General features: G+C 45.3%; 1 protein-coding gene across 3 annotated transcripts in view; it reads right to left on the bottom strand.

Annotated features, from left to right (window-relative positions):
* The window catches only part of ARFIP1 (ARF interacting protein 1), a 260045-nt gene extending 237417 nt beyond the window's left edge, over positions 1-22628 (bottom strand). For all 3 annotated transcript variants that reach the window (XM_082244069.1, XM_082244071.1, XM_082244070.1), the window contains exon 1: positions 22452-22628. The gene's annotated coding sequence lies outside the window, so the exon portion shown is untranslated. The remainder of the gene's footprint in view (positions 1-22451) is intronic.
* Positions 22629-22856: the final 228 nt, after the last annotated feature.

The following is a 22856-nucleotide window of genomic DNA, read 5'->3' as shown; positions in this document are numbered from 1 at the left end:
CCTTTGCTCCGCAGGAGTAGCTAGGCAACAAGATTTGTTAATATCAAAGCTTTTAGCATATCACACCCCTAGGGGGTGGTCCCCTCAGTCAATACCTCCCTGCTTCCAGCATTCTCAACTCAGTTTCAGTAGCATAGCAGTAGAGTACATAAACAAAACCCCAAAAGAGGGGCGGGGGCGGCGACAGTCGGAGGACTCAGAGAAAGGAATTTTACGGTAAGATTTTACAAAAATCCAGTTTTCTCTTACGTCCTCCGACAGTCGCCGCCACTTCATAATCTTCACTAATGAGGACGTCCCAAAGCAGTGTAGACATGAGGGGTGGGAAAAAACGCAGCAGCGCATAAAGCAACGCAGTACCCACATCAGAGAAAGGAACCTTACCAAAGTAAGAGAACCAACCTGGCAACAGGTGCTCAACAGGAGCAACAACCCAGGAAGAACAAGTAACCCAGGGGTAAAAACACCCCAACAGCCAAGGGCCCAAACAAGGGACCCTAAGGTACTGCCGCACTAAAAACTTTACGGCCAAAGGAAGCATCTGCCGATGCCTGAACATCCACTCTGTAAAATTTTGAGAAGGTGTGAACGGACGACCAAGTCGCCGCCTTACACACCTGGGCCACAGAAGCCTGATGACGATAAGCCCAAGACGTACTCAGAGATCTGGTGGAGTGCGCCTTTACAGGGAAAGGAGGAACCTTCCCCCTCAAAGCATAGGCTTGCACAATCGTCTTTTTCCCGAATAGGCTTTTCTAGCCTTGATCAAAGTGGGAATGACCTCAGGGGAGAGACCCCTATCCTTCAGGACCCAGGTTTCAACAGCCAGGCCGTTAAAGCCAGCGACTGTAAAGCAGGATGGAATATCGGCCCTTGAGACAGAAGGTCGTCCCGAAGCGGCAGACGCCACGAGCGTCGACTGCCAGATTTACGAGGTCTGCGTACTAAGACCGGCGAGGCAAGTCCGGTGCCACCAGAATCACTGCGTGCGGTTCCGAGGCCAATCTGCGAAGCAGCCTGGACAGCAGCGGAATCGGTGGAAAGGCATACATTAGACGATACTGATGCCAGGGCGCCACTAACGCGTCTGAGGCGTCTGCCCGAGGATCGCGCGTCCTTGCCACGAACCTTTCCACCTTGTTGTTCAGACGAGACGCGAACAGGTCCACATCCGGAAGACCCCACTTCGCGCGCAACATCTGGAAGACATCCGGGTGAAGGGACCATTCCCCCTGGTCCAGGGTCTGGCGACTCAGTCCGCCTGCCAGTTCTCCACCCCCGGAATGTGTACAGCCGTTATCGCCGGGACGTGCGTCTCGGCCCACGACAGAATGCTGTTTACTTCCTGAGCAGCACGGGCACTCCTGGTGCCCCCTTGATGGTTGATGTAGGCCACCGCTGTGGCACTGTCCGTCTGAACCCGAACCGGACGGCCCTGACGCCGTTCCGACCAATGCAGAAGGCAAAGTTTTATCGCTCGCAATTCCAGAATGTTGATCGGAAGAGAGGATTCCTCCTCCGACCAAGTTCCCTGGGCGGACAGAACGCCCAGAACACCACTCCAGCCCGACAGGCTGGCATCCGTGGTGATTACCGTCCACGACAAGGGACGAAAGGACTTGCCCCCCCGACACCGCCGGGGACTGGAGCCACCACAAAAGACCCCTTCGGGTGTGGCGGCTCAACGAAAGCTGCCGATCCAGAGATTGTGGACGCCCGTCCCACTTGGCCAAGATCTCTGCCTGAAGACCCCGCGTGTGAAACTGGGCGAAGGGAATCACCTCGAAAGCAGAGACCATTAGACCTAGACATCTCATACATGTCCGGAGGGACGAGCACTGAGTGTCCCTGAGGGACCTGACCTCGTCCTGAAGTGTCCAGAGCTTGTCTTCCGGTAGGAAGACCTTCGCTTGAGCAGAGTCCAGGATCATCCCCAGGTAGGGAAGACGAACCGACGGACACAACGTTGATTTTGGAAAATGTATCGTCCAACCAAACTCCTGCAGAGTCTGCATCGTGGTGGACAGGTCGTTCACCAGGCCCTGACTGGTCGCAGACCGAAGCAAGATATCGTCCAGATATCCCAAGACAGAGACGCCCTGGGCTCTCAAAGCCAGGACCGGCGCAAGCACCTTGGTGAAAACCCGCGGAGCCGAAGCGAGACCGAAGGGTAACGCCACGAATTGGTAATGATCCTCCGCAATGGCGAATCGAAGGTACCTCTGGTGACCCTCGAAAATCGGGATGTGAAGGTACGCATCCTTCAGATCGATGGAGGCCATGAATTCCCCCGGACTCAGGGCAGCCACCACTGAGCGCAGGGATTCCATGCGGAACTTGCGAACCCGCACAAAGCGGTTCAGAGCTTAAGTCAAGAATCGGACGCACTTTGCCCCCCTTTCTGGGCACAGTGAACAGATTGGAGTAGAACCCCCGAAATCTGTCCCGATGAGGCACCGGAACCACCACTCCCTGGGCCCGCAGATCCCGCACCGCCAGGTGCAGATCCTGCAAACGCTCCGGAGACAGCTGAAGATTTGAGGGAAAAAATCTGTTCGCCGGCCGAGAGAGAAACTCGATCTTGTATCCAGATCGAACGATTTCCTGAACCCACCTGTCCCGAATGCGGGCCAGCCAAGGTTGAAGAAAACCGAGCAAACGTCCCCCCACCCCAGAACCGGGTGAGGGCGCCCCTTCAGGCCGTATTGTTATGGGCAGCGGACCCAGACTGGCCGGACTTCTGCTTACCTGCCCACGGCTTCTTCTGGGAGCCTTGGCCCTTGAAGGGCTTGCCCTTGTATTGCGACCGAAAGGCACAAAAGGACCCCTGAGAGGGCCTAAACGAGGCATGCTTCTTACCGCGAACAAACTTATTCTTGTGAGTTTGGGGTAAGAGTGCTCTTACCCCCGGAAATTCCCTTTATCAGAGAATCCAAAGACTCGCCAAAAAGGCGAGATCCCGCGTAGGGAAGATTAGCTAGAGTCTTGCGAGAAGATTGGTCAACCGACCAACATTTCAGCCATATCAGGCGACGGTTCAACACCGCTACACTGGAGAGGCGTGCAGCGAAAGGGACTAAATCCAAGTCCGCATCGCACAAATACATGACACCCTAATGAATTTGATCTACCATAGCCAATGTTGTTGGCGGAGCAGAGTCAGCCACCAGGGTGCGCCTGAGCACCTGCGTCCAATCCACAATAGCTTGGGCTGCCATAATGGAAGCAAAAATAGGCTTCAGCATAGAACCAGCAAACGTATAAGTATGACGGGCCAGAGACTCCACAATCTCCTGTCTGTAGGGTCCCGGAACACCGGGGTATCCTCAGCAGGAATCGCAGTAGATTTATTCAAAACTGCAACCGCGTGATCCACCTGAGGCGGCACACACCAACGCTCATCAGTGGTGGGTGTAAACGGATAACGCAGCTTGAACTTACTTGGCACAGTAAAAGGCTACTTTAAAATTACGCCATTGCTCATCAACAGCACGCTGAAATTCCGCAGGGCAGGGAAAAACCTGCACGGATTTGCGTTTCCTTTTCGTCCCATAAGAGGACATCAAAGCAGGAGGACATGGTTCATCCTGCAGATGCAGTGTTTCCTTGATAGAAGTAATCAGCTCATCCATGAGTGCAAGCTCTTCAGGCGAGCCAGGGGGAGAAGTATCAACTCCTACCTCAGCCTCCCCCTCAGACTCCACAAGGTCCAGAGATGAACGAGACCCTGAGAAGGGCACTCCAGCCATAGCAGCCCCATCGCCCTCTGAATCAGAGGAAATAGATAATCTGGGCCGTTTTGCGGATCGATCAGCCATTAGCATCTGCACCTGAGAAGCCAAGGTTGCTACAACAGCAGCCAGATCAGCCCCTTCGGGGGATGCAGCAGCCCCTTGGCCCCCCACTAGGGTGGGAGGAAACTTGCAATCCTGAGAATCCATGCCCCAGTATCAACTGAAATAAAGGACTGCCCCTTTAAGACCGCGGCGAGCGCAGCCCACCGCACACTACTGTATGTACCGACCCCCGCAGGGATGAGGAGCACTGAGCAAGGAAATACAGGATAAGGAAGGTAAAAACCTGGAGAGACCACACAGGCTGCTGCCACCGATCGCTGTTCCAGAGCAAAAGGAAGTGATGCAATGACTGACCGCCCTATATAGCCTATGAGGCTTCACAAACATGGCCGCTCGGCTGAGGGAATCAAGGCAATAAGAAAATGGCGCCGACATGTGCTCGCAGGATCGATCGCCGCCAAAATGGCGGCGTTTGGCGCCAAAACACCGCGCTGTACCACACAGGGCCGGTCACCACAGTTTGCCGAGAAAAAATGGCGGGCCGCATCAGCGGTCACCGCACAGCATGTCTGAGCCCAGTCTGCCCCATACATCACCCACAGCAGAGCGGAAGAGCCCCCCCCCCCCCGCAGCCCACAGAAAGGCAGCTATTCCACACAGGAATCTGACAGGGAGCTCAGCACATACACAGACATGCAGGGTCACACAGCCACAAACTGACACCCAAACAGACAGGTCCCCACATAGAAATTTACTTACCAGTCCGGATGGCGTGGGGAGCCCTCTATAGCGACCAAACCGCTGTACTGAGGACAGGGAGTGTCGCAGCCAGGACGCAGTGGACTGCGGTGCGAAACCGCAAATGGCGTCCGGTGAGGTAGCCACCTCACAGCCAGCATCCCTGCAGCGAACAGGGATGGGTCGTTCAATATGCCAGGAAAACCTGAGCTGAACGCTCGATGGCAGGCTGGGGGAAACCCCTGGCCCTCAGCCCTGGGATCCAGGGTGGCCAGACTGAGACCCAGCTCCGCATGATCATCTTCATCCGAAGAAAACTAAACTAATGCTGAGAAAAAAATAGCTAAGTAAAAGAAAGAGAAAAATACTTGAAATAAAATCAAAAAGAGGATAGAAGGCTGAGACTGAAAACCCCAGCACAGGAACAGCCAGCTACTCCTAAGCTAGGCAATTGAAAACTGAGTTGAGAATGCTGGAAGCAGGGAGGTATTGACTGAGGGGACCACCCCCTAGGGGTGTGATATGCTAAAAGCTTTGATATTAACAAATCTTGTTGCCTAGCTACTCCTGCGGAGCAAAGGTCAATTACCCCATTAGTGAAGATTATGAAGTGGCGGCGACTGTCGGAGGACGCAAGAGAAATATAGATTTTCTATCACGCCTGCCCAGTGGGGGAATTTTTGAAGTCTTCCTCCCACTGGTAAAAATCATCATTGTGTTTTGTTGGTTGATGCAGGAGGAATGAAAAGGACGCTTCCTCTGCCTCTTGCTTTTCCCCTGGGGCTTGCTATCTTGTTCCTGAGTCCTTTGAGGTCGAAAAAGCCGTTTAGCTGGTTGTTTTTCTTCTTAATAGGGAATGATCTCTTTGTCGGCTGTTTTGTCTAGAACCAAGTCTAAAATCTGGACCGAATAGTTGAGCCCCCAAAAATGGAATACCACAAAGCTTGCTGTTGGATGGCGCATCCTCTTGTCAGGTCTTCAACCACAGAGATTTTCTGGCTGAGCTAGCTAGGGCTGCAGATCTTTGGGTAACCCTTACAGATTCTGCTGATGTATCCGCAATGTAGGCTACAGAGGTTGACAGAGTTGAAAAAGAATCAAGGATTTTTTAGGTTGTTGATCCATCCTTCTGTCCATGGGCTCTTTTAGTTTTCCCATGTCCTTAAATGCCAGGTCAGTTGATCCAGAAACTTGGGAAAAGGCCGCATCGAGCTTAGGTACTGTATTCCAAAGTGCCTCTGGGTCTTCATCAAAAGGAAAACACCTTTTATGGGCCTTTGAGTAAAAGAGATTTCTCTGGTTCTGCCCATTCTTTTTTTTTTCCAAATCTTTTTTTATTTGGTTTTAAACAGAAATAACAATAACACAGTTGAATGAACTATAGAAACAGTGGAATACACATCATAATGAATGATAAGGTTACAGAAACAGTATGCATAAAGGAAATGTCAACTCAATTGAAGACAATCAGGCTGGACTTAAAGTCAAATATGTGTCATATATGGGGATATCAAGTAAAAGGGAAGAAAGATCCAGAGCATGGGTAAATAGTACAGACAGTATAAGTATGCAAGCGCCAACTACTCCCCTCGGGACCTCTTTACGTCCCAAGGGGGGAGCCGGCCTTGCCAAATCACCGCCGCCAGGCCACCCAGGGGCACACCACTAAGACTTCTCATCCATAAAAAGTTCCCACTGCCCATTCTTTTTTAATGGTCTCAGATTACTGAATGTACTAGAAATATGCGACCTTTAGGCTCACTCAGACCTTCATACATGCAGAGATGAGAAAAAATAATTTTCTCCTAAGCTCAAAGTAACACACTACCTTAAACTATCAACTTGATCTAAAGACAACCTGTATTTTGAGTGTACGTCTTCTACCCCTTCCTCCACCTAACCTATGGAATGATAGGGGGGGGGGGGGATATTCCTCTTGGGTAGGAGGACCTACTTCAACCTCCACCGCATGGATTAGCTATGAGCCCTGAGAGGATGGTGAGGCTGACTTAAGGATGGGTTTGTTAGCGAAGAGAAAAAATGACTGAATGGTAACCTCCAGCTCTTTAACAGATGCATTTAAGTCGCTGCCTGCAGTATAAGCTTCCTCTTTAAACAGGGAGTCAATGCATGTCTGACAGTGTTTTTCTTCCAACCATCAGGTAACGTTGCTTTGCATGAAGGGCATTCCTTTTTAACCGCCAGGTCAGAGCTCTTCGCCTGCCATAATGAGAAATAAAAACACAAGAAAAACAATCCCAGTGAGTCGACCCATTTCTCATCAGGGTCACCCCAGGTGCACAGGAAGCATAAATAAAACTCCATGTGCCTAGACAGGCCCCAACCACCGGGGGGGGGGAGAAAGGAAAGAGACCCCACAGTAAATCATAACGAGGTGACCAATCAACCCCTTACCTGGGCCTTGCTGGTGCCTGTGCCTGTCCCACTTCCTGCCGCGACCGTGTCCATAGCGGTATTGCAATGTCCACATGTGGCTAGGAACGCCAGTTCCGGACTCCAATAGTGCCGCTGCGCCGGACCAGAATTAGTCACCAGATCTGCTCCTGCCCTCTCCTCCTGCACTTTTTCCTACGGAAGTGACGCTGCATGCCTGCTCCATGAGTGCTGCTCCTCGCCGGATACCTCATTCCCAGCAGGGCGAGTCATCACTCAGCAACCGAAAAAATGGCGGCAGAACCTGGGCAAACAGACCAGAGGAGGGACCAGGAAGATAAAAAAAAAAAAAAAAAAATGTCCACTGCTGATCTCTGTTGCCGCCGCCTAGCAGCAGCACCCATGAGCAGTACATGCTCTCCCCAAGCAACTTAGAGGGAGAGGGAGCCCATCCTTGAAACCGTTCATGCAGTATGGGAGGAATGGACTCCCTAAAGAAAAACAGGTGTGGTGGAGCAGGAAGCCTGGTCTCTCAGGACAGCATCTAAAAGCTCCTGACTCCCCACTAGGTGTTCCTCTGCTGGAAGAAACCAAAAAACTGATGAGCTGTGGAGAGAAGACTCCTTTAAAGGTTGGTGTTAGTGGCGGTTCCTGTTGGCAAGTGGGAGGAGCAATATTTTAAGTGTGGTCATGAAAGACGTTAAGGGAAAGAGTACATTCATAAATTGTTCTCTCAGGAGCCTGCAAATCATTGTATCCATTATCAGTGGTTCACGATTGTAAATGTCAGGCTCCTACAGACAAACTGTCCAGCTTACAGCCCGTTTCACTGTACTGGTTGTCAGTTTGAAACATGCAGGCCTTGTAAATGAACTTCAAGTGTGCTCCTAAGTGCCCAAGCAGTTTATGCATTACTACAAGTCATATGCCGTTGTGGCAGACAGGACTTGCAGTTCTCTCATTCACAGATTCCTGTGAATGAATGACATGACTGTGCAGGTGAAGCTCTGCACAGTTGCACCCTGGGTGCGGAGAGAGGATAAAAATCTATTGCCCTCAGCTGCTTACTTATACGTGTAAGGCCATACACAAAGCCATGGAGGAGAAGAAGTGGCATTTTGTAACCCAATCAGGATTTACTACACTGTGAGCTGGCTAATGAAGAGGAGACCTAGCACTGACCTTACTGTGTTGCTGCCTCTTTTATGGACAGGACCAGGTTGAGGCTGTCCTTGACCAAGCTGTATTGACAGCAGGAGAAAAAGGATATCAAAACCTTTGTGTGCTGTCTGACAAGAGGTCTGGATTAGAAAACTAGTTGAACAGATTTTTTTAACCGGTAAGTCAGCTCACACCTTTGTATTTCAGCTATGCTTTTAAAGTAGATGAAAACTATGTGGATGACATTTAGCTTTGTCAAAACACCATGTATGATCGGCTTTTTTCCTTTTAATAAATAGCTAGAAGTTGTCAGAATCAACAGGACTTGTTCTGAAGACTGAAGACATTTTGCAAGCCAAATCTTAAAGTCTAATGAGTGTCAGAAAGACACCCCAACATTTATATCTACACAGGTAGCACAGACCTCTTAATCTTATCTCCATGGACAGGAGGTGTGAAAGTTATGGGAAATACCCTATTCTAGCTACATAATCCCAACCTATGTTTCAGAACGCCTGCATAGTGTTCATTCCTCTATTTATATGACTAAAGCTGTGAATTGTTGTCAAATCACCAGGGTAGAGATATTGGGGGACAGCTGTTTAAATTTTACACAGATGGACTCTTTTACACCTCTTGCAAACCAGTTGTCATCCTTCAAGGATGTGCACCTCACTGTCTTGGAAAGAGGACCATCACATAGTGGTTCCACAACTCCCATCCTGCTTTTGGACAATCAACATCTATACCTTCCAAGGTGATTGGATTAAAGAGGAATTTTACTCCCCTTCTCTTACAAATACTCACAAGCCCAGCATTGTCATGGGCTGATACCTCCTTAGGTATCCAATATGAATAGAACTAAGAAGGTTGCTGGAGCAAAATAAATCTCATACTCCCCTTGGTTAGAGTAAAGGCAGGGGGTGAGCCAGAGTAAGTATTAACCACTTCTGGACCGGAAGGACTTGCCCCCTTAATGACCAGGCTATTTTTTTTTTTGATTTGGCACTGCGTTACTTTAACGGACAACTGCGCGGTCGTGCGACACTGTACCTAAATAAAATTTATGTCCTTTTTTCCCCACAAATAGAGCTTTCTTTTGGTAGTATTTGATCACCTGTGCAATTTTGTGTTAACAAACAAAAACAGAGTGACAATTCTGAAAAAAAAAAAATATATATATATATATATTTCACATTCTGCTATACAACATTCCCAAAAAAAAAAAAAAAAAAAAAAATCAAAATTTTAACATTTTAGGCCAATTTGTTGTCTGCTACATATTTTTGGTAAAAAAACCAAACCAAAAAAAAGGCGCAATACGCGTATTTTGATTGGTTTGCACAAAAGTTATCGCGTCCACAAACTACGGGATGTCATTTTTATTTATTTATTTTTTTTTACTAGTAATGGCAGCGATCTGTGATTTTTAGCGGGACTGCAACATTGCGGCGGACAGATCGGACCCTTGACATTTTTGACACTTTTGGGGGGGGACATTACTACAGTAATCAGTGATAAAAATATGCACTGTTACTGTAATAATGACACTGGCAGGGAAGGAGTTACCACAGTGGGTGATCAAGGGGTTAAATGTAAGCCTAGGGGAGTGATTCTAACTGTATGGGGGTTGGGCTTTTAAAATGATCACAGAGACCTGCGATCCTACATAGAAGGATCACAGACGCTCTGTGATCATTCCAGAGAGAACGGTCAGCTGCGTTTACAAAAGCTGACCGTCCTCTCTCAGTGGAGAGCGATCACGGGTAGAGCTGGATTCGGAGCCGCCTGCATCGGAGTCACGATACCCAACATGCCATGCTTTAAAATTGCGCACATTCGTGGAATGGCGACAAACTACGGTACTTAATCTCCATAGGCAGCACTTTAAAAATGTTTACAGGTTACCTGTTTAGAGAGTTACAGAGGAAGTCTTGCGCTAGAATTATTGCTCTCGCTCGAACGTATGTGGCGATACCTCACATGTGTGGTTTGAACACGGTTTACATATGCTTGCGTGACCCATGTATGCGTTCACTTCTGTGTGCGAGCACAGAGGGAAGGGGTGCTTTAAATTTAATTTTTTCATAATATATATATATATATATATATATATATATATATATATATATATATATATATATATATATATATATAAATAAATAAACTTTTATTCCTATTAATTAGAATCTAAACATCCCTTGAAATAGAAATAAGGATGATATGTCCTCTATATGGAGAGATCTGGGGTCAAAAAGACCCCAAATCTCTCAATTACCTTTAAAAGGAAAAGATACAAAAAAAAAAAAAAATCTATATATATATATATATATATATATATATATATATATATACACATTATCTCTCCATTTATCTATCTATATCTCTCACATTCACACAGTCAGGTCCATAAATATTGGGACAGCGACAATTCTAATCTTTTTGGCTCTATACACCACCACAATGGATTTTAAATGAAACAAATAAGATGTGCTTTAACTGCAGACTTTCAGCTTTAATTTGAGGGTATTTACATGCAAATCAAGTGAAAGGTGTAGGAATTACAACAGTTTATATATGTGCCTCCCACTTTTTAAAGGGACCAAAAGTAATGGGACAATTGGCTGCTCAGCTGTTCCATGGCCAGGTGTGTGTTAGTCCCTCATTATCCCATTTACAAGGAGCAGATAAAAGGTCCATAGTTAATTTCAAGTGTGCTATTTGCATTTGGAATCTGTTGCTGTCACCTCTCAATATGAGATCCAAAGAGCTGTCACTATCAGTGAAGCAAGCCATCATTAGGCTGAAAAAATAAAAACAAACCCATCAGAAAGATAGCAAAAACATTAAGTGTGGCCCACTCAAAAGTGGGAGGCACATATACAAACTGTTGTAATTCCTACACCTTTCACCTGATTTGGATGTAAATACCCTCAAATTAAAGCTTAAAGTCTGCAATTAAAGCACGTCTTGTTTGTTTAACCACTTAAGCCCCGGATGATTTGGCTGCTAAACGACCAGGGGGTATTTTGCGATTCGGCACTGCGTGACTTTAACGGACAATTGCGCGGTCATGCGACGCTGTACCTAAACGAATTTGGTGTCCTTTTTTTCCCACAAACAGAGCTTTCTTTTGGTGGTATTTGATCACCTGTGCGATTTTTTGATCATGCGCTATAAACTAAAAAAGAAGCGTCAATTTTGCAAAAATAGCAATATTTTTCACATTTTTTATATGAAATTCCCCCCCAAAAAAATGTAAAAATCAAAATTTAACATTTTCAGCCAATTTGTTTTATGCTACCTATGTTTGGTAAAAAAAAAAAAAAATAAAAAAAAATCGCAAAAAGCGTATTTTGATTGGTTTGCGCAAAAGTTATTGCGTTTACTAACAAAGGGAAAGATTTTTGTCATTTTTGTTTTTTTTTTAACGCGTAATGGCGGCGATCTGCGATTTTGTTTGCGGTACTGCGACATAGGGGCGGACAGATCGGACCCTTGACTGACATTTTTGACACTTTTAGGGTTACCAGTGACATTTCTACAGTAATCAGTGCTATACATATGCACTGTTACTGTAAAAATACACTGGTAGTGAAGGGGTTAACTTTATTTGGGAGGGAGGGGCTGTGTGTGTCCCTAGGGGCGTGCTTTCTACTGTGATTGGCTGTGGCTTGAGCTGTAAGGACACTGATCAACGGATCTACATAGTAGATCCGTGTGATCAGTGTCTTTACACTGAGGAGAATGACAGGCAGCTTGTTTACATAAGCTGCCTGACTTTCTCCCTCTCCCCCGCCGATCGCAGAGTGGCCGGCGGACATCGGGTCCGCCGGTCACACGCGGGGGGGGGGGGGGTCCATGACCGTGCGGGAGCGCGCCGCCGGCGGCGCGCGCTCGCTCCCCAGACCCTCCCAGGCTAGTGACGTACCGATACGTCACTCTGCCTGTGAGGGGCTGACCGCCGCAGTACATAGTCGTGCGGCGGTCGGCAAGCGGTTAATTTCAAATCCATTGTGGTGGTGTATAGAGCCAAAAAGATTAGAATTGTGTCGATGTCCCAATATTTATGGACCTGACTGTATATATATTTATTATATATTACTATGGCCCAAGAAGCGGAAGTGACATCAGACATCGCTCATGTCCTCCAAGGGCATAGAGACAAGTGGTAGCCATCTTGGCCTCACTTTTCCAGCTACCGGGCTTGACAGATGGTCAGATGAATCCACTTTTATCGGAAACAGAATCACCTATAGTAAAAGAACACGTCACAACAAATTACATTTTTTAATTTGTTCCAGGGTGGAACAAGTAACATGTTCCCACTGCTGCAGCCGCTGCCTGCTGCTCGTCCTCCCTGTGGAAGCAGCATGGAGAGATGTTTTCCGTACTAAGTGTCACTTTTTTAAAACTGCACGGCAGTGCAAGGCTTCACCCACACGTCCATGTCATTCATACACAGAGCTCTGTGTATGAGTGAACTACAAGTCCTGACAGCCTTTGCGTCTGTTGGCTGTGGTAGTTCATTGATTCTTCCTGTCAGCATGCATCGGCTTACTCGTAAGAGGTACGAGTAAGCAGATACACTGACAGTCTACAGGAGACCTACATGGCATCAGCAATTTGCACTGGTGCAATGTTTTACAGACTCCTGCAACAATAAATAAATGCACATCTTAGTACCTGCCAGAAAAAGTTGTAAGAACTTTATCATGCAGATTGTAGAGAAATGAGGCAGCAGACTGAAATTACACTACGTGCCCTGGATTGAGGCAAGCACAACACTAGAGGGATATGCTTTGTTCATATTTAATGCCTCAGGTTTACAAACACTAACTTTTTATCAGGCTCTCTGCCGAGTGGACAGTAAATCCAACAATGTTACTTCTAAATGAATCAAGTGTCCATTTTTAAGTGGTATGGCGGTTGTCTTAAAGAACCCAACTGCTGTTTAGCAAAGATTACAAAATGAGTTTTCACAAATAGGAAATTGTAGATTTAATATTTTAGTCACTTTCAATGAAACTGATAAAACAATGTTGACCCCCCAAAACATATGAAATATTTATTGAGTAGAAGATGGTCAACTTTCTAATCATCTGCTTTAAATTTTTTACTAGTTAAGAAACAATTAGGACATTTGCTTTTGCCACACTTCTGGATTTTCTATTATCCAACAGCAATTATTTTAGTAAATATAAAACAACCTAATACCCGTTATCAGCAGTATATAGCAGTGTCTGGCAGAGCACTGGTTAAAGCTTGTAGGAGTTTTAATTCTACTCTGGGGCTGGGTTTACATAAAACATGACGTTTGCAAGGGGGGCACGTTTGCTGTAAAGCCCCGTACACACGTACCGATTGTCGGCCGTAAAGATTCGGCCGACGACCGATCGGCCGATTGTAGGCTTGTTAGTATGATGCTTCCGACAGCCGACAGCGCATTTTCGGCCGAACAGAATCTGTCGTGCAAGCATTACAATTTTTGATGGCCAACACCAGAACGGCCGATTGTTCGCCAGTCAGTACAGATTTCGGCCGACAGACAGCAGATTAGCAAGACTGGGCATGCTCAAAAAAGAAAAAAAGACAAGGAAAGTTAACCATCACATGACATCACTTCTGCAGTCGGCTGTTGTTGGCCGACAAAATTTGTGTGCAGTCTTTTGCGCTTTTCAACAGACAAGACAGCCCTCGGACAAAAGACGGCCGAGCGTTCGGCCGACGATCGGTACGTGTGTACGAGGCTTTAGGGCTGTTTCTCAAAGTGGGACAATTTCTATAAGTGGGAGAACTTCTGACTCAGCACTTCAGCGAATGCACAAAGTAAATGAACAAAAGGAAAGGCTGAGATAAACACCACACAGACTACAGGTGACCTTATTTACCCCTTCAGCTCTTTCTCCTTGTAACATTCACACTCTACCACTTCTGACAGCCGTGTCCTCCATTCTTAAAATATATATATATATATATATATATATATATATATATATATATATATATATATATATATATATATATATATATATATTTCCCTTACTTCTGTCCTCTCCTTATTACTGCACTCACCATCTCCTGCTATTTCTAAATCCACATGCACACAAAACCTCAAGGACACTGGGGCATGTCCTTTCATATAAATCACACTCCCATATTACCACCCTCACCTTTCTGCTTCTCCTAACCTCTGGCGACATATCCCCAAACCCTGGGCCTCCATCATTTTACCTGTGCTCATTACCCTACACCCTCTGGCTGCAGCCGCAATCAGCACAATTTAGTTCCCATCTCTCTTCTTCCCAAGATCAGACTCCCTTTCTCTTGCGCCCTTTGGAATGCCCACTCTGTCTGTAATAAAAACTCACCTCTCTCCATGACCTTTTCATTGCCAACTCATTTAATCTACTCACCATTACCGAAACCTGGCTTCACGAATCTGACACTACGTCTTCTGCTGCCCTATCCCAAGGTGGCCTTCTCTGGACTCACTCCCCCAGACCCAGTGGACGCAAGGGAGGGGGTGTTGGGATCCTTCTAGCCCCACATAGCACCTTTCAGGTACTTCACCCACCTCCCTCTCCTCATTTGAAGGTACACTGCATTCGTCTTTTCTCCCGTTTCTCTAAGGATAGCTGTGATCTACAGCTCCCCTAGACCAAAATCGACCTTTGACGACTTCTCTGCCTGGCTACCTTACTTTCTCTCTTCTGAAATCCCCACAATCATTCTCGGTGATTTCAACATCCCTATTAATACTAACACTCAAGCCACTTCAAAACTTCTCAGTCTAACCTCCTCCTTTGACCTGAAGCAATGGATACATGATTCTACTCACTCTGAAGGCAACATCCTTGAAATGTGAATGTGACCGGCTCTCAATGGAGGCCAGTTAACACAGGTCCGGGGTGGACACAGAACAGATTGCAAAAGGATCCTTTGTGTGTTTTCGTACCTGAACCAGACACATTCAGGCAAAAATTCGGACCTGAATCGCACCTAAACCAGTGAACAGACACGCACTAGACCCCAAGCACGAATCCACGTCAGCACATATGTGAACCAGGTCTTACTGTCTTCTGAAGCTGCATGACCCCTGACTCTCTCTCTCTGCACAGTGCTGATTTACCCTGTGCTAATCGCTTGCACCCTTCCAAAAAACACACTTTCTAGCAATACATATCAAACTGAGCATGTGCAGAGTTGTCCTGATGGCTCTGTACGATCAGAAGATGGATTAGGGACTTTAGAAGAAGGGAATCAGAAGACAGGATCAAAAAATAATAAAAGTGTTTTTGTGTGTTTATGTGAGCCAAAATTAATTTAAGTGCATCTTTTCCAGGGAAAAAAAATGTATTTGATTAAAAGCTGCACAAATAAGGTGCAACAAAAAAAAAATTAATCTACCACCTTTTTAATCACAGGCCTTGGCTTTCAGAAAATATAGAATTGTTTGGGTCTTAAGAAACTTTCTTGTAAAAAATACCAAGATTTTCACGCATGTGCAAAAATTAAACATTTGCTAGGATAGGGAAAGTAGTTAATATCATACAACATGCTGAAACAAGCTGTTCACACAGATCACCTCATAGTGGGAAAAATAGTCAATGTAATCTTTGTTTTATTTCTGTTATATTCACTTATGGATGTAGCTTAATTGTCAAATCCTCCTCCAGAATGAAATTCCATAGCTATCATGCCTTGAAAGAGCGCAGAGCAAAAAACTTTCAGTTCTTCAGGAAACAAGACTTGGCAGTTATCGGTCACAGAAGACCTGGAAGTTGAGCGGGAGCCGCATTTGTGTTAGGTTAGCAGATAAAAGGCAAAAGTTTTATTAAAAAGAGAACCAGCAAAGGTTCAGAATGTGCAAATATGCAGTTGTAGCCAGTTCTCATTAGGTACAGTATCTCACAAAAGTGAGTACACCCCTCACATTTTTGTAAATATTTGATTAGATCTTTTCATGTTACAACACTGAAGAAATGACACTTTGCTACAATGTAAAGTAGTGAGTGTACAGCTTGTATAACAGTGTCAATTTGTTGTTCCCTCAAAATAACTCAACACACTGCCATTAATGTCTAAACTGCTGGCAAAAAAAGTGAGAACACCCCTAAGTGAACATGTCCAAATTGGGCCCAATTAGCAATTTTCTCTCCCGGTGTCATGTGACTCATTAGTGTTACAAGGTCTCAGGTGTGAATGGGGGAGCAGGTGTGTTAACGCTCTCAGTCTCTCATACTGGTCACTGGAAGTTCAACATGGCACCTCATGGCAAAGAACTCTGAGGATCTTAAAAAAAGAATTGTTGCTCTATAGTAAGATGGCCTAGGCTATAAGAAGACTGCCAAGACCCTGAAACGGAGCTGCAGCACAGTGGCCAGGACCATACAGCAGTTAAACAGGACAGGTTCCACTAAGAACAGGCCTTGCCATGGTCGACCAAAGAAGTTGAGTGCACGTGCTTAGCGTCATATGCAGAGATTGTCTTTGGGAAATAGACGTATGAGTGCTGCCAGCATTGCTGCAGAGGTTTAAGGGGCGGGGGTCAGTGCTCAGACCATACAATACACACTACATCAAATTGGTCTGCATTGCTGCTGTCCCAGAAGGAATGCCTCTTCTAAATATGATGTACAAGAAAGCCCGCAAACAGTTTGCTGAAGACAAGAAGACTAAGGACATGGATAACTGGAACCATGTCCTGTGGTCTGATGAGACCAAGATAAACTTATTTGGTTCAGATGGTGTCAAGCGTGTGTTGCGGCAACCAGGTGAGGAGTACAAAGACAAGTGTGTCTTGTCTACATTCAAGCATGGTGGTGGGAGTCTCATGGTCCAGCACTGGGGAGCTACAGTTTGAGGGAACCATGAATGCCAACATGTACTGTGACATTTTGAAGCAGAGCATGATCCCCTTCCCTTTGGAGACTAGGCTGTAGGGCAGTATTCCAACCGGATAACGACCCCAAACACACCTTCAAGATGACCACCACCTTGCTAAAGAAGCTGAGGGTAAAGGTGATGGGACTGGCCAAGCATGTCTCCAGACCTAAACCCTATTGAGCATCTGTGGGACATCCTCAAATAGAAGATGGAGGAGCGCAAGGTCTCTAACATCCACCAGCTTCGTGATGACGTCATGGAGGAGTGTAGGAGGACTCCAGTGGCAACCTGTGAAGCTCTGGTGGTGAACTCCATGCCCATGAGGGTTAAGGCAGTGCTGGAAAATAATGGTGGCCACACAAAATACTGACACTTTTGGCCCAATTTGGACATTTCCACTTAAGGGTGTACTCACTTTTGTTGCCCCTGGTTTACATATTAATGGCTGTGTGTTGAGTTATTTTGAGGGGACAGCAAATTTACACTGTTATACAAGCTGTACACTCACTAATTTACATTGTAGCAAAGTGTAATTTGTTCGGTGAGGTCACATGAAAAGATATAATAAAATAATTACAAAAATGTGAGGGGTGTACTCACTTTTGTGAGATACTGTATCATCATTTCTCTATTTATCTCTATTCATTATTTGTGCAGAAACATAGTATTTAAATCACAATATATAATAATTGTAAAAAAAATACAGTGCAAAAAAACGTGTATATACAATAAGTCCTTTAAAGTGCTGGTTATCTTATTCTTCCAGTGTCAGTATGTTCCAACAAGTACCGTTGTGCTCCCCTCCTTATGTGCCTCTTACTCACCGACTAGTGATGGGTTAAACGCCTGTGTTTTAAAAATAATCCTCCAGTGGCAAAGAATGTTTTTTCTTTCTTTTATGACTCCGGCAGGTAGGTAAAATAACTTCACGTGAGTGTAGGGAGATAGAACCAGGAGAAATCCATAGTGTAATTCAGTTTTTATTATTTAAAAAAAACAAAAAACACACAACATATAAAAGTCAATTGCGCCCTTACAAAACTCTGCTCTTCCATGTGAGCATGTAATGATGGCGTTCTTGAACTCAAAAGTCGCGGTTTGCGTCCTAAAGAGTGGACGTGACATAACCAGAAGTATCCACCTGCTTAAATGCATTTAACTCTGCCCAAGAAGCGGTGGGAAACGCATTGCACACACTACACAATTTTAACATAATTTTTCTAACTGGCTTGATTTAGAACTATTTATTAACAGTACAATGATATTCACCATGGCACAGAACTAATCAGCAAACTATTAACAGTAACTTAGACAGGGCTAACTAAACAAGCTAATGTCAGACAGTGAGCTATGGATTACTATACAATTGTGCTCATAAGTTTACATACCCTGGCACAATTTAGGATTTCTTGGCCATTTTTCAGAGAATATGAATGATAACACAAAAACTTTTCTTTCAGGAAAATTTGCATTCATCAGCCCAGAAGCTGCGCATGGGACGTATTTGGACATTCCAACATGACAAAGATCCTAAACACAAAACCAAGTCGACCTGTCATTGGCTACAGCAGAATAAAGTGAAGGTTCTGGAGTGGCCATCTCATTCTCCTGACCTCAATATCATTGAGCCACTCTGGGGAGATCTCAGACATGCAGTTCATGCAAGACAGCCCAAGAATTTACAGGAACTGGAGGCTTTTTGCCAGGAAGAAAGGGCAGCTTTACCATCTGAGAAGATAAAGAGCCTCATCCACAAATACCACAAAAGACTTCAAGCTGTCATTGATGTTAAAGGGGCAATACACAGTGTTAAGAACTGGGATATGTAAACTTTTGATCAGGGTCATTTGGGTTTTTTTCTGTTGTCAATATGATTTAAAAAGCGTAAACAGGGTTGATTGATAATAAATGGCTTCAGCCAAACACTAATCATATGTGAAAGAAAAGTTTTTGTGTTATTCATATTCTCTGAAAAATGCCCAAGAAATCATAAATTCTGCCAGGGCATGTAAACTTATGAGCACAACTGTACACCGTCGCCCTTATTACTAATGTATAAAAAATACCCATCTGTAATAACCTAATCAGCAACCCCTGGTACTGTACATGGTCAGAGAGGAAATGTCTCTCCATTTATATACAGCAAACAGACATTCAGATCTGCCCTGGAATTGACAGCAGGGGAGTAAAAAGAGGAACCTGATCTATTGCTAAATGAAAACACAAAGAATGCTTTCATTTCATACAGTTTAAAGAATAAAATGGTCTGTCAATGAAAATAAGAAATAATCAATTATGAGCACACCCCATTGAGCAATGATTTACCCAATGGTGCACTGAATACAAACACACAGAGTACATTCCTAAAGGTCTCAGAAAAAATATAAGGTTAGGTTTAGAATTTCCACAGCAGACAAAAATGATTTGAACAATACAGCAGAAAGAGCAGTGTTGATATGCTAAAAGCATGGAACACTTCTCCAAGCACTGCCTTACTGTGTTCCGAGTGCAAGCATTGTATCCGGGTTCTTTCACACTTACTTCCTTTTCCTTATCTCTACTGCACTATAAAGCAAAGATATAGCCAATTACGTACAAAGGTGTAATTATTTATCAACCTATTAATTATTGCTCTAAAAGAATACATTAAGGTGTTTATGGATTGGTCTGCTCGATCATTGTATAATACAATATACAAAAATCCGAAGAAAAAAAAAAAAAAAAACACAAAAAAAAAAAAAAAAAAAAAAAAAGGGTGAGAAACAAGAAAAATGACTTAACTGTAAAAACATCACAGAGTGTTTGCACATGAATGATAAAATAACTGAGGATAAGTGGATTATGGGTGGTGGCCTGTAAAGGCTAAGGTGACTGCTTACATAAAGCCTCGTACTACTACTAGTGTATTCGATGTTAGTACAGTCATCTCCCCTGCTGTTCTATTGTGTTCTGACAGGGGGACGGCCACCCCACCAGAACATTGGCTGAGAGCGTTGACTGGGAGCCAGTCTGCAGACCTTTTACGGTAATCATCCCTTGCCTGATAAGGGCCTTGCGTGGCTCCGCAACGCTGCTATATATTTATCATGTGACCACGGAATAAAGCTTTGGACCGTTTTTGCAGTCTTCACTTTGAACCATATACAATTAGCGTAACATGTGGGCCAGAATGGCTTTCAATGGAGCCAGTTCACATATCTGCCAGCCGGTTGCAGTGCGAATTTTAAAAGGGTCCTGTGCGTTTTTTAGTCAGGTTCAGCTGCGATTTCAGTGTCAAATTTGCACCTGAATTGCTGAATGGAAAAACGGCACCAGACTCTGCACCAAAATCAGACTTCCATATATGTGAACACAGCCCCCAGGTACTCCAGTTTCCTCCCACACTTCAAAGACATGCTGGTAGAGTAGAGAGGAATTCAATCCCCCTTTTTTCTATTTTTTGCTCCCCCACTTACCTGATGCTGCGCTGGCCACACTTCAGACACTCACCTACACAGAGGATCCAGCATTGTCCTGCCGAGATACTCTGTTCTGCAGCCACCGCCACATCCCGTGCAGCCATGTTCATCTGTGACATCAGGAGGCTGTGTCAGCCTATCAATGATGCACCATTAGGCCTGCCCCCTCCTCCATAGAGAATGGGGCACCGTGCAGGGCTAATGGACATCACATATCTTAGGAGGTGCCAAGGGCACTGACATCATGCACCTTGGCAAATGACGGAGAATGGGGCAGGTGGGCCGAAACGTAATAAAAAAAGTGGAGGGTGGTAGTGATGCAGAGGAGCCAAGTAAATGAAATGGGTGAGGATCTTCTTTAAACTGACCCTAATATGTATGTAAAACAGCCCATCAATGGATCAAAATTCCAAATGGGCTTGATGGAAAATTCTGCTTCGATCAGCACTGATCTGTGTATTCTAATAAATGCGAGGTCCCCACTGTAAACATACAAAAGTGCAGCGGGGGAGGATTCTTCCATCTCAAATGCACGGATAAAGGAATCAGGAAAAAAACGGCCCTTCGGTCTTTTTGAATTTTGAAGGTAACCCCCACACCAAATTTTTTTTTTTGTTAAAATGGCATGGGGTCCCTCCAAAATTCATACCAGACCCTTATGCGAGCATGCAGCGAGCGCTCCACCCCCTCTCCTGAACCATGCCAGGCCCCATGCCCTAAACATGGGGGTGCCCTGCCCCCTAGAAATTTAACAACTGTCAGGCAGCAGAGGAAAAATGTCTAATGGCTTTTTTTATACTACACATTTTGTTTTGGTGAACGAGTATGGGGTATGTACCAACTACTCATTCACATGGGGGGTGGGATCTGGGGGGCCCCCTTGTTAAAGGAGGCCTCCAAATTCCCATAAGTCCCCCAAATGAAGACACCCATAGCCATTGGCCAGGTTGTGGAAAAGAGGCCCTTCTCCCCATCAACACCCCCCCCCCCCCACGTCGAGGGCATGTGGCCTGGCATGGTTAAGGGCAGGAGGGCGCTCACTCATCCCCTCCCTTTCCTGACCTGCCAGGCTGCACACTCAGCTAAGGGTTCGGTATGGACTTGGGGGGGGAATCAACACCATGTTTTTTACATTTTGGTGTGGGGGTTCCCTTTAAAATGTATACCAGACAGGAAGGGCCTGTTATCATCAATTGAGGGGGGGGGGGCATGCCATTTTTTCAAATTTTTTAATTGCTGACAATTTTTTTTTTTTTCTTTAATTTCAGCTGTCAGTGGGGAACGCCGCTTACAGCTGATGACTCATCAGTTGTTAAGGACGCGGTGGCCACCTGCTCCTTAACAACCATGTTGTTTAGTGGTTGTTAAGGACTTGGGCGGCCGTCTACTCCTAAACAACACTTATTATTTTAGGTTAATAAATACGCCGGTTACCATCAGGCGTTAAATTACCGCATGTGTTCACTACTGAAATACTGCATGACTTCATAAAATAACTCATGTGGTCATTTAGTAGCATTTTTGATAAACGCTGTGCGGCGTTTTACCGCATACTCTGAGGCGGTAAGATACTGCTTTGTGAATGGAAGGGAAGTTAAGCCCTAAGTCAGAAATGAATTTTCGATTGTCAGGGATTCAATCGTTTAATTCAAATCACACATCCCCTGGGTAATAAAATCTAAAGTTTGTATGCCCATCATAAAGTGCCAGAAGTAAAACAGTATTTACCATGTAAATGTAATAAATAAATGCTGTGCAGAAAGGAAATGTCACAAAATGGGAAAAAAAAAAAAAAAGAGAAACCACGTGACTGCTGCTTAAAGTTGAGAAGAGTTTACAGTGACACATGTACTGGGGGGTCACACAAGCAATGCACAGCAAAGGGCCCCCCACCCCGCTCAGCAAGGGCCACTGTCCCCCTCAGGTGTCTATGCAGACACTAGTGCCCCGCCTACCTGTTGCTTCACTCAGTGTGTTCATCCACAGCACCATACAATGTACAGAGCCCCCTCACCTGCTAATGACAGCCGTCTCTTTCCTGGACAGTTCTGTACACCGCTCTCCCCGAACTCCTACACTCCGTCTCTGACCGGCTACCAAAAATGACAACTCTGGGACAAACTCCTCCAGTAGCACCCGGAAGTAGAGCCGCTGTCTGAGCCTCTCTTGCCGCCGGTTTTCTCTCTCTATGATCCGGAACACTGTTGGAAAAAAGGGAGGAGAGAAACACGTCATCTCCCTCCAACGCGTCCTAGTCGGCGGTCTGGCTCACATGGATGCTCGCCCTCTGTTGGCTGGAGTGCATACTGCATACAGGAAAATACAGTCATTTCGAGGGGTCAGGCATGCAGGCATTATTCTAACTTTCCATCATTGTGCTTGGATTTATTTTTTAACTGTTTTTCACTTCTATAATGAA

This window comes from Pelophylax lessonae (assembly GCF_965119305.1).
Source record: "Pelophylax lessonae genome assembly, chromosome: 1".
Classification (NCBI taxonomy): Eukaryota; Metazoa; Chordata; class Amphibia; order Anura; family Ranidae; genus Pelophylax; species Pelophylax lessonae.
The sequence above is the reverse complement of the archived record's forward strand: the minus strand, read 5'-3'. Positions and strand labels throughout refer to the sequence as shown.